Source organism: Ranitomeya variabilis, chromosome 2 (assembly GCF_051348905.1).
Source record: "Ranitomeya variabilis isolate aRanVar5 chromosome 2, aRanVar5.hap1, whole genome shotgun sequence".
In the NCBI taxonomy this organism is placed as follows: Eukaryota; Metazoa; Chordata; class Amphibia; order Anura; family Dendrobatidae; genus Ranitomeya; species Ranitomeya variabilis.
The window spans coordinates 296,127,440-296,143,793 of NC_135233.1; positions in this window are offsets into that span (position 1 = coordinate 296,127,440).

Consider the following 16,354-nt stretch of genomic DNA (forward strand, 5'->3'; position numbering starts at 1 on the left):
CGGGGGCGCCTCCCACCAGCAGCGACACTTTTGCGTACTCTGAGGGGCCCTGTGCCAGTGACGTCGCCAACGAGTATGCCCCCCCACCTGATGAAGGAACCTGCACTTTCATCTGCACCTTCCTCTTTGTCCCTGTGTAAGGTGGTATAACATGCGGGAAGGGGAACCTTACTTTCAGCAGGGACAGATTCTGGCTGTGTAGAGTACAAGGGGAATGTAGTGGTCTAGGTCAATGTACCAGCAGACTCATTTAGCAGTGGCTGGGCAATGGGCAGGATGAGGAGGAAACAGATATAGGGCCAAAGAATAAAGTAGGCTACATGCAGTTCAAAATTGGTAACAGGACTAAACAGGCGGCATTGCTTTGTTCAGTGGAGTAGCAAACCCAAGAGCAGCAGACACTGTTTCAAGGGCCTAACCACACTAGTAGGCCAAATGCAGTTTAATATCTGATAGTATAGGGCGAAAGCCAGAATGTGGAAGCTCAGCTTTGTTCAGTTGAGGACAACACCAGGGAGGGGCAGACACCTTTAGTAGGCCGGAAAAGCCTATTGCATTTTTTAAAATGGTAATTTGGAGCAGAAGGTTGAAGCTCAGCTTTATTTAGTTGAGGGCAACACCAGGGAGGGGCAGAAGCCGTTAGTAGGCCCTAACCACCATTTTTTTTTTTTTTAAAACCACATAATGAGAGCCGGAAGGTTGAAGCTCAGCTTTATTTAGTTGAGGACAACACCAGGGAGGGGCAGAAGCCGTTAGTAGGCCCTAACCACCATTTTTTTTTTTAAAACCACATAATGAGAGCCGGAAGGTTGAAGCTCAGCTTTATTTAGTTGAGGACAACACCAGGGAGGGGCAGAAGCCGTTAGTAGGCCCTAACCACCATTTTTTTTTTAAAACCACATAATGAGAGCCGGAAGGTTGAAGCTCAGCTTTATTTAGTTGAGGACAACACCAGGGAGGGGCAGAAGCCGTTAGTAGGCCCTAACCACCATTTTTTTTTTAAAACCACTTAATGAGAGCCGGAAGGTTGAAGCTCAGCTTTATTTAGTTGAGGACAACACCAGGGAGGGGCAGAAGCCGTTAGTAGGCCCTAACCACCATTTTTTTTTTTTTTAAAACCACATAATGAGAGCCGGAAGGTTGAAGCTCAGCTTTATTTAGTTGAGGACAACACCAGGGAGGGGCAGAAGCCGTTAGTAGGCCCTAACCACCATTTTTTTTTTTAAAACCACATAATGAGAGCCGGAAGGTTGAAGCTCAGCTTTATTTAGTTGAGGACAACACCAGGGAGGGGCAGAAGCCGTTAGTAGGCCCTAACCACCATTTTTTTTTTTAAAACCACATAATGAGAGCCGGAAGGTTGAAGCTCAGCTTTATTTAGTTGAGGACAACACCAGGGAGGGGCAGAAGCCGTTAGTAGGCCCTAACCACCATTTTTTTTTTAAAACCACTTAATGAGAGCCGGAAGGTTGAAGCTCAGCTTTATTTAGTTGAGGACAACACCAGGGAGGGGCAGAAGCCGTTAGTAGGCCCTAACCACCATTTTTTTTTTTTTTAAAACCACATAATGAGAGCCGGAAGGTTGAAGCTCAGCTTTATTTAGTTGAGGACAACACCAGGGAGGGGCAGAAGCCGTTAGTAGGCCCTAACCACCATTTTTTTTTTTAAAACCACATAATGAGAGCCGGAAGGTTGAAGCTCAGCTTTATTTAGTTGAGGACAACACCAGGGAGGGGCAGAAGCCGTTAGTAGGCCCTAACCACCATTTTTTTTTTTAAAACCACATAATGAGAGCCGGAAGGTTGAAGCTCAGCTTTATTTAGTTGAGGACAACACCAGGGAGGGGCAGAAGCCGTTAGTAGGCCCTAACCACCATTTTTTTTTTAAAACCACTTAATGAGAGCCGGAAGGTTGAAGCTCAGCTTTATTTAGTTGAGGACAACACCAGGGAGGGGCAGAAGCCGTTAGTAGGCCCTAACCACCATTTTTTTTTTTTTTAAAACCACTTAATGAGAGCCGGAAGGTTGAAGCTCAGCTTTATTTAGTTGAGGGCAACACCAGGGAGGGGCAGAAGCCGTTAGTAGGCCCTAACCACCATTTTTTTTTTTAAAACCACATAATGAGAGCCGGAAGGTTGAAGCTCAGCTTTATTTAGTTGAGGGCAACACCAGGGAGGGGCAGAAGCCGTTAGTAGGCCCTAACCACCATTTTTTTTTTTAAAACCACATAATGAGAGCCGGAAGGTTGAAGCTCAGCTTTATTTAGTTGAGGGCAACACCAGGGAGGGGCAGAAGCCGTTAGTAGGCCCTAACCAAAGTTGAAGGCCAAATGCAGTTTAATTTCTGATACTATAGGCCGAAAGCCAGAAGGTGGAAGTTCCGATTTAGACAGTGGAGGACAATTTGAATTAGGGACTGCAGACAGACTTAGTAGGCTGTCCCCTGTGGACCATGCATCCACCACATTAACCCATTGCGCCGTAATGGACACGTAATCTTCCGTGGCCATGCCTACAGGTCCATGCGTCTGTTGTCAGGTGCACCTTTGTACTCACAGATTGCCAGAGTGCATGGACAATGCGGTCTTCTACATGCTGGTGGAGGGTTGGGATGGCTTTTCTCGCAAAAGAAGTGTCGACTGGTTAGCTTGTAGCGTGGTACAGCGTAGTCCATCATGGCCTTATTAATAGTAAATAAAATATATAACTAGGCTCTATGAACTTTTAAATAGGTTCCAGGGGTACACGGGCAGCATTGGTGTGGTCAGTGGAGGAGTATTGCAAGTAGGGGCTGCAGACAGGCTATCAAAGGCCTAAAATAACAAACAGTAGGCAGTCATGGCAGTTTTACATCGGTTACATGGATACACAGGCAGGCACTCCAGGCAGCATTGTGCTCAGTGGAGGAGTATTGCAAGTAGGGGCCGCAGACAGGCTATCAAAGGCCTAAAATAACAAACAGTAGGCAGTCATGGCAGTTTTACATCGGTTACATGGATACACAGGCAGGCACTCCAGGCAGCATTGTGGTCAGTGGAGGAGTATTGCAAGTAGGGGCCGCAGACAGGCTATCAAAGGCCTAAAATAACAAACAGTAGGCAGTCATGGCAGTTTTACATCGGTTACATGGATACACAGGCAGCTAGGTGGTGAGTGGAGGAGTATTTAAAGTAAGGACCGCAGACAGGCTATCAAAGGCCTAACATAACAAACAATAGGCTCATGGCAGTTTTACAGCGGTTACATGGATACACGGGCAGGCAGCTTGGTGGTGAGTGGAGGAGTATTTAAAGTATGGACCGCAGACAGGCTTCGAAGGCCTAACACAATAAAATGGGCTGGCTGTAGGCACTTTAAAATTGGTTCCAGGGGTACACGGGCAGCAGTGGTCTGGTCAGTGGAGGCCTAGTGGAAGTATGGACCGCAGACAGGCTTCGAAGGCCTAACACAATAAAATGGGCTGGCTGTAGGCACTTTAAAATTGGTTCCAGGGGTACACGGGCAGCAGTGGTCTGGTCAGTGGAGGCCTAGTGGAAGTATGGACCGCAGACAGGCTTCGAAGGCCTAACACAATAAAATGGGCTGGCTGTAGGCACTTTAAAATTGGTTCCAGGGGTACACGGGCAGCAGTGGTCTGGTCAGTGGAGGCCTAGTGGAAGTATGGACCGCAGACAGGCTTCGAAGGCCTAACACAATAAAATGGGCTGGCTGTAGGCACTTTAAAATTGGTTCCAGGGGTACACGGGCAGCAGTGGTCTGGTCAGTGGAGGACTAGTGGAAGTATGGACCGCAGACAGGCTTCGAAGGCCTAACACAATAAAATGGGCTGGCTGTAGGCACTTTAAAATTGGTTCCAGGGGTACACGGGCAGCAGTGGTCTGGTCAGTGGAGGCCTAGTGGAAGGAGGGACCGCAGACAGGCTTCGAAGGCCTAACACAATAAAATGGGCTGGCTGTAGGCACTTTAAAATTGGTTCCAGGGGTACACGGGCAGCAGTGGTCTGGTCAGTGGAGGACTAGTGGAAGGAGGGAGCGCAGAAAGGCTTCAAAGGCCTAAAATAACAAACAATAGGCTCATGGCAGTTTTACAGCGGTTACATGGATACACGGGCAGGCAGCTTGGTGGTCAGTGGAGGAGTAGGGACCGCAGACAGGCTATCAAAGGCCTAAAATAACAAACAATAGGCTCATGGCAGTTTTACAGCGGTTACATGGATACACGGGCAGGCAGCTTGGTGCTGAGTGGAGGAGTAGTGCAAGGAGTGTCTGTCCCAGTACTCCCAAAATATAAATAGATGTTAATGTCTCGCAAAACAACCAAAACAAAAAAAAAGATGGCATACTTAGGTACAGGGGTGGGCTCATCTGCTGTGTTTCTGACATAGTAATTTGGCAGTAACTATTTAATGGTGCCAATATAGGACACAGACACAGACTACTTTAAGTTGCATCATAGATGTCTACAAATTTGTATTGTCAGTGCCAGACATTGAATGATGTCAGCGAATAGACTAAAGATTGGTGGAGCTGTGCGACATAATTTTGCACGTAGTAGAGCCCAGTTTGAGCTGGGGTAGGGGGGAACTCTCTTGAGGCCGGCGGGACCGCCCCAGGGCCACTCATGTTACAACGGTGTGTCTGACGTTGGGTGCGCACCACCACCGCCAGAGACACTACATTGTACTATGAGGGACCCAGTAGCAATGCCGTCAACCAAAAGCGAGCACACCCACCTCTTCAGACAAACAGCAGTCTCACGGGTGCTTGCGCCAAGTCGCGATACCACGGCCCCGTGTGGGGAGTTTGGCCATTTAGGGAGGTGTAAACATGTCGTATGCTGTACAATCTGCAGCAGCAAATTAGACATTAGAAAAGTAATTCACAGGCAAGAGCTTTTCATAGGAAAGCTAGGTGTCGGCCGGGCAAGGTGGGGCAAAAGATTTTGAAATCCAGTTGTGGTTCATTTTAATGAATGTTAGATCGTCAACATTTTGGGTAGCCAGACGAGTCCTTTTTTCGGTTAATATTGACCCTGCAGCACTGAATACTCTTTCTGATAGGACACTTGCTGCCGGGCAAGCAAGCTCCTGCAATGCATATTCTGCCAATTCTGGCCAGGTGTCTAATTTGGAGGCCCAGTAATCAAATGGGAATGACGGTTGAGGGAGAACATCGATAAGGGATGAAAAATAGTTAGTAACCATACTGGACAAATGTTGTCTCCTGTCACTTTCAATTGATGCAGCAGTACCTGTCCTGTCTGCGGTCATAGCAAAATCACTCCACAACCTGGTCAGAAAACCCCTCTGTCCAACGCCACTTCTGATGTGTGCACCCCTAACACTCCTAGTCTGCTGCCCCCTGGAGCTCGTGTGAGAACGATCACGTGCGCTGTGTGCTGGGAATGCCTGAAGCAAACGGTCAACAAGAGTTGATTGTTTGGTTGCTAATATTAGTTCCAAGTTCTCATGTGGCATAATATTTTGCAATTTGCCTTTATAGCGTGGATCAAGGAGGCAGGCCAACCAGTAATCGTCATCGTTCATCATTTTCGTAATGCGTGTGTCCCTTTGTAGGATACGTAAGGCATAATCCGCCATGTGGGCCAAAGTTCCACTTGTCAAATCTCCGGTTGTGATTGGTTGAGGGGCAGTTGCAGGCAAATCTACGTCACTTGTGTCCCTCAAAAAACCAGAACCCGGCCGTGACACGCAACCAATTTCCTGTGCCCCCGTGAAAGTTTCCGCATTAAAAATATACTCATCCCCATCATCCTCCTCGTCCTCCACCTCCTCTTCGCCCGCTACCTCGTCCTGTACACTGCCCTGACCAGACAATGGCTGACTGTCATCAAGGCTTCCCTCTTCCTCTGGTGCAGACGCCTGCTCCTTTATGTGCGTCAAACTTTGCATCAGCAGACGCATTAGGGGGATGCTCATGCTTATTACGGCGTTGTCTGCACTAACCAGCCGTGTGCATTCCTCAAAACACTGAAGGACTTGACACATGTCTTGTATCTTCGACCACTGCACACCTGACAACTCCATGTCTGCCATCCTACTGCCTGCCCGTGTATCCTCCCACAAATAAATAACAGCACGCCTCTGTTCGCACAGTCTCTGAAGCATGTGCAGTGTTGAGTTCCACCTTGTTGCAACGTCTATGATTAGGCGATGCTGGGGAAGGTTCAAAGACCGCTGATAGGTCTGCATACGGCTGGCGTGTACAGGCGAACGTCGGATATGTGAGCAAAGTGCACGCACTTTGAGGAGCAGGTCGGAGAACCCAGGATAAGTTTTCAATAAGCACTGCACCACCAGGTTTAAGGTGTGAGCCAGGCAAGGAATGTGTTTCAGTTGGGAAAGGGAGATGGCAGCCATGAAATTCCTTCCGTTATCACTCACTACCTTGCCTGCCTCAAGATCTACTGTGCCCAGCCACGACTGCGTTTCTTGTTGCAAGAACTCGGACAGAACTTCCGCGGTGTGTCTGTTGTCGCCCAAACACTTCATAGCCAATACAGCCTGCTGACGCTTGGCAGTAGCTGGCCCATAATGGGACAACTGGTGTGCAACAGTGTCATCTGCCGATGGAGTGGTTGGCCGACTGCGTTCTGTGGAAGAGCTGTAGCTTCTGCAGGAGGACGAGGAGGAGGAGGAGGGGGTGCGAACGCCTACAGCCAACTGTTTCCTAGACCGTGGGCTAGGCACAACTGTCCCTAAATTGATGTCGCCTGTGGACCCTGCATCCACCACATTCACCCAGTGTGCCGTGATGGACACATAACGTCCCTGGCCATGCCTACTGGTCCATGCATCTGTAGTCAGGTGCACCTTTGTACTCACAGATTGCCTGAGTGCATGGACGATGCGCTGTTTAACATGCTGGTGCAGGGCTGGGATGGCTTTTCTGGAAAAAAAGTGTCGACTGGGTAGCTCGTATCGTGGTTCAGCGTACTCCATCAGGGCTTTGAAAGCTTCGCTTTCAACTAACCGGTAGGGCATCATCTCTAACGAGATTAGTCTAGCTATGTGGGCGTTAAAACCCTGTGTACGCGGATGCGAGGATAAGTACTTCCTTTTTCTAACCAGAGTCTCATGTAGGGTGAGCTGGACTGGAGAGCTGTAGATCGTGGAACTTTCGGGTGTGCCGGTGGACATGGCAGACTGAGAGACGGTTGGAGACGGTATTGTTTCCGCCGGTGCCCTACATGCAATATTTCCTCCTACAAAACTGGTGATTCCCTGACCCTGACTGCTTTTGGCTGGCAAAGAAACCTGCACAGATACTGCCGGTGGTGCGGAAAATGGTGGCCTTACAGTGACGGAAGGGATGTTGCGTTGCTGACTAGCTTCATTGGCCGAGGGTGCTACAACCTTGAGGGACGTTTGGTAGTTAGTCCAGGCTTGAGAATGCATGGTGGTTAAGTGTCTATGCATGCAACTAGTATTTAGACTTTTCAGATTCTGACCTCTGCTTAAGCTAGTTGAACATTTTTGACAGATGACTTTGCGCTGATCAGTTGGATGTTGTTTAAAAAAATGCCAGACTGCACTCTTCCTAGACTCTGATCCCTTTTCAGGGATTGCAGACTGAGCTTTAACCGGATGGCAACGCTGTGCTCCAACAGGTTTTGGCTTTGACACGCGTTTTGGTCCAGATACGGGCCCGGCAGATGGAACCTGTTGCGATGTTGATGCCTGCTGCGGCCCCTCCTCCACCTCCGCTTCTGAACTACTGCCGCCTGCACCCTGTTCCCCCAATGGCTGCCAATCGGGGTCAATAACTGGGTCATCTATTACCTCCTCTTCGAGCTCGTGTGCAACTTCGTCTGTGTCACTGTGTCGGTCGGTGGTATAGCGTTCGTGGCGGGGCAACATAGTCTCATCAGGGTCTGATTGTGGATCTGTACCCTGAGAGGGCAATGTGGTGGTCTGAGTCAAAGGAGCAGCATAGTACTCTGGCTGTGGCTGTGCATCAGTGCACTCCATGTCAGAATATACTTGTAATGGGCATGGCCTGTTAAATGTTTCACTTTCTAAGCCAGGGACGGTATGTGTAAAGAGCTCCATGGAGTGACCCGTTGTGTCGCCTGCTGCATCCTTCTCTCTTGTTGTAGTTTTTGCTGAGGAGGACAAGGAAGCGACTTGTCCCTGACCGTGAACATCCACAAGCGACGCGCTGCTTTTACATTTACCAGTTTCGGAAGAGGAGGCAAAAGAGCTAGAGGCTGAGTCTGCAATGTAAGCCAAAACTTGCTGTTGCTGCTCCGCCTTTAAAAGCGGTTTTCCTACTCCCAGAAAAGAGAGCGTTCGAGGCCTTGTGTAGCCTGACGACGAAACTGGCTCCACAGCTCCAGACTTAGGTGGAATATTTTTATCCCCACGACCACCTGATGCTCCACTACCACTACCATCATTACCAGCTGACAATGAACGCCCACGACGACCTCTTGCACCAGACTTCCTCATTGTTTTAAAATCTTAACCAAAGTAACTTTATTTGTTGCTATCAAACAACTTACACGGTGAGCTATAACTTCAGTATGATTTCAATATCCCTTAACAGGTTGGTGAGACCACAAGGAAAATCAGGCACAATGTTACACACTCTGTTTTCTGTGGCACAAAATCACAGAGATGACACACACGCAGGACTGTCACTCAAGCACTAATGTCAATATTAATCTCCCACCTAATTTATTTATTTTTTTTTCTCAGGGAGACTTTAGAAACCAAATAATATTAAAAAAAAAAAAAAAAAAGGCTTTCTATGGCCCACAATTAGAGAGAGAGAGGTGGCACAACCAGGAGTCAAGACTGGCGCACAAGCTGAAAGGGCAATATTACTCTCCCACTGTTTTTTATGTTTTTTTTGTTTTTTTCAGGGAGACTTTAGAAACCAAATAATATTAAAAAAACCAAAAAAAAAAAAGGCTTTCTATGGCCCACTGAATGAGAGGGAGAGAGGTGGCACACCCAGGAGTCAAGACTGGCACACAAGCTGAAAGGGCAATATTACTCTCCCACTGTTTTTTTATGTATTTTTTGTTTTTTCAGGGAGACTTTAGAAACCCAATAATATTTAAAAAAAAAAATAAATAGGCTTTCTATGGCCCACTGAATGAGAGGGAGAGAGGTGACACACCCAGGAGTCAAGACTGGCACACAAGCTGAAAGGGCAATATTACTCTCCCACTGTTTTTTTAGGTTTTTTTTTTTTTTTCAGGGAGAATTAGAAACCAAATAATATTAAAAAAAAAAAAAAAATAGGCTTTCTATGGCCCACTGAATGAAAGGGAGAGAGGTGGCACACCCAGGAGTCAAGACTGGCACACAAGCTGAAAGGGCAATATTACTCTCCCACTGTTTTTTTATGTATTTTTTGTTTTTTCAGGGAGACTTTAGAAACCCAATAATATTTAAAAAAAAAAATAAATAGGCTTTCTATGGCCCACTGAATGAGAGGGAGAGAGGTGGCACACCCAGGAGTCAAGACTGGCACACAAGCTGAAAGGGCAATATTACTCTCCCACTGTTTTTTTAGGTTTTTTTTTTTTTTTCAGGGAGAATTAGAAACCAAATAATATTAAAAAAAAAAAAAATAGGCTTTCTATGGCCCACTGAATGAAAGGGAGAGAGGTGGCACACCCAGGAGTCAAGACTGGCACACAAGCTGAAAGGGCAATATTACTCTCCCACTGTTTTTTTATGTATTTTTTGTTTTTTCAGGGAGACTTTAGAAACCCAATAATATTTAAAAAAAAAAATAAATAGGCTTTCTATGGCCCACTGAATGAGAGGGAGAGAGGTGGCACACCCAGGAGTCAAGACTGGCACACAAGCTGAAAGGGCAATATTACTCTCCCACTGTTTTTTTAGGTTTTTTTTGTTTTTTCAGGGAGACTTTAGAAACCCAATAATATTTAAAAAAAAAAAAAAGGCTTGCTATGGCCCACAATTAGAGAGAGAGAGGTGGCACAACCAGGAGTCAAGACTGGCGCACAAGCTGAAAGGGCAATATTACTCTCCCACTGTTTTTTATGTTTTTTTTGTTTTTTTCAGGGAGACTTTAGAAACCAAATAATATTAAAAAAACCAAAAAAAAAAAAGGCTTTCTATGGCCCACTGAATGAGAGGGAGAGAGGTGGCACACCCAGGAGTCAAGACTGGCACACAAGCTGAAAGGGCAATATTACTCTCCCACTGTTTTTTTATGTATTTTTTGTTTTTTTCAGGGAGACTTTAGAAACCCAATAATATTTAAAAAAAAAAATAAATAGGCTTTCTATGGCCCACTGAATGAGAGGGAGAGAGGTGGCACACCCAGGAGTCAAGACTGGCACACAAGCTGAAAGGGCAATATTACTCTCCCACTGTTTTTTTAGGTTTTTTTTGTTTTTTCAGGGAGACTTTAGAAACCCAATAATATTTAAAAAAAAAAAAAAGGCTTTCTATGGCCCACAATTAGAGAGAGAGAGGTGGCACAACCAGGAGTCAAGACTGGCGCACAAGCTGAAAGGGCAATATTACTCTCCCACTGTTTTTTATGTTTTTTTTGTTTTTTTCAGGGAGACTTTAGAAACCAAATAATATTAAAAAAACCAAAAAAAAAAAAGGCTTTCTATGGCCCACTGAATGAGAGGGAGAGAGGTGGCACACCCAGGAGTCAAGACTGGCACACAAGCTGAAAGGGCAATATTACTCTCCCACTGTTTTTTTATGTATTTTTTGTTTTTTTCAGGGAGACTTTAGAAACCCAATAATATTTAAAAAAAAAAATAAATAGGCTTTCTATGGCCCACTGAATGAGAGGGAGAGAGGTGGCACACCCAGGAGTCAAGACTGGCACACAAGCTGAAAGGGCAATATTACTCTCCCACTGTTTTTTTAGGTTTTTTTTGTTTTTTCAGGGAGACTTTAGAAACCCAATAATATTTAAAAAAAAAAATAAATAGGCTTTCTATGGCCCACTGAATGAAAGGGAGAGAGGTGGCACACCCAGGAGTCAAGACTGGCACACAAGCTGAAAGGGCAATATTACTCTCCCACTGTTTTTTTATGTATTTTTTGTTTTTTTCAGGGAGACTTTAGAAACCCAATAATATTTAAAAAAAAAAATAAATAGGCTTTCTATGGCCCACTGAATGAGAGGGAGAGAGGTGGCACACCCAGGAGTCAAGACTGGCACACAAGCTGAAAGGGCAATATTACTCTCCCACTGTTTTTTTAGGTTTTTTTTTTTTTTCAGGGAGACTTTTGAAACCAAATAATATTAAAAAAAAAAAAAAAAAATAGGCTTGCTATAGCCCACTGAATGAGAGATAGCACACACAGCAGTGGCACACAAGCCCTGACTGAGGCCAATATTTTTCTCCCACTGATTGATGTAGTGTTTTTGTGTTGAGGTAGATTTTAGAACACAAATCACGGAAAAAATAAATAGGCTTTCTATGGCCCACTCAGTGAGAGATGGCACACACAGGGATGGCACTGTAGCAGAAATGCCAATCTTAATCTCCCACAAAAAAAAAACAAAAAAAAAAAAAAAACTGTCCTACAATTACTATCTCCCTGCAGTAATGTAAGCCAGGTATGGCAGGCAGCAATAGGAGTGGACTGATGCACAAATTAAATAAAAAGTGTGGACAAACAAAAAAGATAGCTGTGCAGAAAGGAAGGAACAAGAGGATATGTGCTTTGAAAAAAGCAGTTGGTTTCCACAGTGGCGTACACACAGCAATACAGCTATCACGGAGCCTTCTAGGGCAGCCCAATGAGCTACAGCGCTGAGGGGAAAAAAAAAAAAAAATAGCTTCCACTGTTCCTGCACACCGAAGGTGGTGTTGGACAGTGGAAATCGCTGCAGCACAAGCGGTTTGGTGGTTAGTGGACCCTGCCTAACGCTCTCCCTGCTTCTGATGAAGCGGCAGCAACCTGTCCCTAAGCTCAGATCAGCAGCAGTAAGATGGCGGTCGGCGGGAACGCCCCTTTATAGCCCCTGTGACGCCGCAGACAGCAAGCCAATCACTGCAATGCCCTTCTCTAAGATGGTGGGGACCAGGATCTATGTCATCACGCTGCCCACACTCTGCGTTCACCTTCATTGGCTGAGAAATGGCGCTTTTCGCGTCATTGAAACGCGACTTTGGCGCGAAAGTCGCGTACCGCATGGCCGACAAGCACAGGGGTCGGATCGGGTTTCATGAGACGCCGACTTAGCCAAAAGTCGGCGACTTTTGAAAATGATCGACCCGTTTCGCTCAACCCTAGCAGACACTACTCCTAGGCCCAAATCTGTTAACTGGATTAGATGCAGTGAAAATAGAGATACACAGGTGGTGTAGTTAGTTTCACAGGCGGGCTACTCTGCTGACGTGCAGACACTGCTACTAAGCCCAAAAACCCAAAACGATTTACTGGGTTAGATGCAGTAAAAATTGAGATATACAGGCGGTGTAGCTAGCTTCACAGGCGGGCTACTCTGCTGACGTTCAGACACTGCTACTAAGCCCAAAACCCCAAAATGATTTATTGGGTTAGATGCAGTAAAATTGAGATACACAGGCAGTGTAGCTAGCTTCACAGGCGGGCTACTCTGCTGACTTGCAGACACTGCTACTAAGCCCAAAGCCCCAAAACGATTTACTGGGTTAGATGCAGTAAAAATTGAGATACACAGGCGGTGTAGCTAGCTTCACAGGTGGGCTACTCAGATGACTATCAGACAATGCTACTAGCCCAAAAGGATTGGCTGAGCTAGATTACACCAAATGCTGTGACTAACACTTGCAGGGCACTGGCTCAGACCTGCTTGGCAAATAGTGCTATAAACTGCTATAACCTACCCTGAAAAGAGCTGATATTACATCTAGTCCTGACTCCTCCCGACTCCCTAAACCTATCTCTCTGACAATTTGCTCCAAAAAAACACTCTTAGTCTGTATAGCGCCCAGCAGCAGCGGTGCCGTCTAACACTAAGCTGCAGCAGTGAGGAAATGGTGGCGATGGGTCAAATGGCTGGTTCTTATAGGGCAAGGACATGTGACATACACAGCCAATGACACATGCTCTTGCTTGTGTGCATCACATGCACATTGCTGTGTGTGTGTGCACTGCTGATAGGCTGAGAGACTGCACCGCCCCTCTGTAAATGCGGGAAAAAAAAATGGAGATTGGCGTTATTTCAGCACAGATCTATCCCCCCCTCCCACTATACACTGAAACAGTCTATTAACAATGATAAACAGTTTTAAAGTCCAAATCAAGCTAGGCTTTTGGTGAATGAACAGTTATCGAACAGAAACTCGAACAGACGAATTTTAAGCAAATTGTTCGGGTTTATCGAACGACTCGAACACCACCCAAAACAGCTCAAATTTGAAATTGGCGAACAGTTCGACTCGAACACCGCTCATCTCTATCATTGACACACTCCACAAGGAGGGTAAGCCGCAAAAGGGTCATTGCTAAAGAAGCTGGCTGTTCACAGAGTGCTGTGTCAAAGCATATTAATGGAAAATTGTATGGAAGGAAAAAGTGTGGTAGAAAAAGCTGCACAACCAACTGGATAATGTTAAGAAAAGACTATTCAATAATTTGGGGGAGATTCATAAGGTGTGGACTGCTGCTGGAGTCATTGCTGCAAGAGCCACTACACACAGACGTATCCAGGACGTTGGCTACAAGTGTCACCTTCCATCTGTCAGGCCACTCATGACCAATAGACAATGCCAGAAGCGTCGTACCTGGCCAAGGAGAAAAAGAGGTGGACTGTTGCTCAGTGGTCCTAGATGTTGTTTTCAGATGAAAGTACATTTTGCATTTCATTTTTAACCCCTTCATGACCGTGGGATTTTTCGTTTTTTCGTTTTGGTTTTTCACTCCCCTCCTTCCCAGAGCCATAACTTTTTTATTTTTCTGTCAATTTGGCCATGTGAGGTCTTATTTTTTGCGGGATGAGTTGTACTTTTGAATAACACCATTGGTTTTACCATGGCATGTACTAGAAAACGGGAAAAAAATTCCAAGTGCAGTGAAATTGCAAAAAAAAGTGCAATCCCACATTTGTTTTTTGTTTGTTTTTTTGCTAGGTTCACTAAATGCTCAAACTGACCTGCCATTATGATTCTCCAGGTCAGTACGAGTTCATAGACACCTAACATGACTAGGTTATTTTTCACCTAAGTGGTGAAAAAAAATTCCAAACTTTGCAAAAAAAAAATTAAATAAAATTGCGCCATTTTCCGATACTCGTAGCGTCTCCATTTTTCATGATCTGGGGTCGGTTGAGGGCTTATTTTTTGCATGCCGAGATGGCGTTTTTAATGATACCAATGCAGATACGTTCTTTTGATCGCCCGTTATTGCATTTTAATGCAAATCGTGGCGACCAAAAAAACGTAATTCTGGCATTTCGATTTTTTTTCTCGTTACGCCGTTTTGCGATCAGGTTAATGCTTTTTTTTATTGATAGATCGGGCGATTCTGAACGCGGCGATACCAAATATGTGTAGGTTTGATTATTTTTTTATTGATTTATTTTGATTGGGGCGAAAGGGGGGTGATTTAAACTTTTATATTTTTTTTATTTTTTTCACATTTTTTTTTACTTTTTTTTTTTACTTTTACCATGCTTCTATAGCCTCCATGGAGGCTAGAAGCAGGCACAGCCCGATTGGCTCTGCTACATAACAGCGATCATCAGATCACTGTTATGTAGCTAAAATGCAGGTGTGCTGTGAGCGCCGACCACAGGGTGGCGCTCACAGCCACCGGCGATCAGTAACCATAGAGGTCTCAAGGACCTCTATGGTTACTGTCCTGACACATCGCCGACCCCCGATCATGTGACGGGGGTTGGCGATGCGCTCATATCCGGCCGCCCGGCCGGATGCGGTAGTTAAATGCCGCTGTCTGCGTTTGACAGCGGCATTTAACTAGTTAATAGCGGCGGGTGATCGCGATTTCACCCGCCGCTATTGCGCGCACATGTCAGCTGTAAAAAACAGCTGACATGTCGCGACTTTGATGTGCTCTCACCGCCGGAGCGCACATCAAAGCAGGGGACCCGACATCGGACGGGATAGTACATCCGATGTCGGGAAGGGGTTAAATCAAGATTCCAGAGTCTGGAGGAAGAGTGGATAGACAGACAATCCAAGCTGCTTGAGGTCTAGTCTGAAGTTTCCACAAACAGTGATGGCTTGGGGAGCCATGTCATCTGCTGGTATAGGTCCACTGTATTTTATCAAGACCAAAGTCAGCACAGCCATCTACCAAGACATTTTAGATCACTTCATGCTTCCTTCTGCTGACAAGCTTTTTGGAGATGAAAATTTCATTCTCTAGCAGGACTTAGCACCTGTCCACACTGCCAAAAGTACCAATTCCTGGTTTAAAAACAACAGTATCAGTGTGCTTGATAGGCCAGCAAACTTGCCTGACCTTAACCCCATAGAAAATCTATGGGGTATTGTCAAGAGGAATATGAGAGACACCAGACCCAACAATGCAGACGAGCTGAAAGCTGCTATCAAAGGAACCTGGGCTTCCATAACACCTCAGCAGTGTAACAGCCGGATTGCCTCCATGCCATGCCGCATTAATTCAGTAATTGATGCAAAGCGAGCCCCTGACCAAGTATTGAGTCACGTGCATTTACTGAACAAACGTTTCAGTAGGTCAAAATTTTTAAAACCGTTGTCAAACTGGTGTTATAAAATATTCTAATTTACTGAGATAATGATTTTTTGGATTTCATTGACTTTAAGTCATAATCATCAACATTAACAAAATAAACACTTGAAATAGATCACTCTGTTTGTAATGATCACTTTTTGTATTGAAGAACTGAAGTAAATTAACTTTTTGATAATATTAACATTTTGTGAGAAGCACCTGTACATTTTCACAGATTATTCAAAAATGAGTACTTCTGTCAGGTAATATTAACCCTGTCTGTTACTTCTATTTCTTATGGCTATTTCATCTTTTCTGTTAAATCACTCTTTGTAAAGCGTTGTTACCCTTTGTCATGTTTTATTCCTACTTTGTAGTTCTTCTGATACCTGAGGTTTGCTTGACCTTATATATATCTACCTCCTCTATATTGATACCATTATCACACCTTATGTGACTAGATGTCCTTTAAATTACAGTGAATGTTTACTTGGGAATGAAAACATTTATGCCATACAAATCTCCTATGAACAAGATACAGCGTCTGTTATATGTCATTATTAGATAATATCTCACAAAATGAATTTGTTTGATTTTGTCATGCTATGAGACATGTTCACAATTTTTTTTGTTTTGTTTATATCAAATTATGATATGTTTTATGTTGTACACAGATA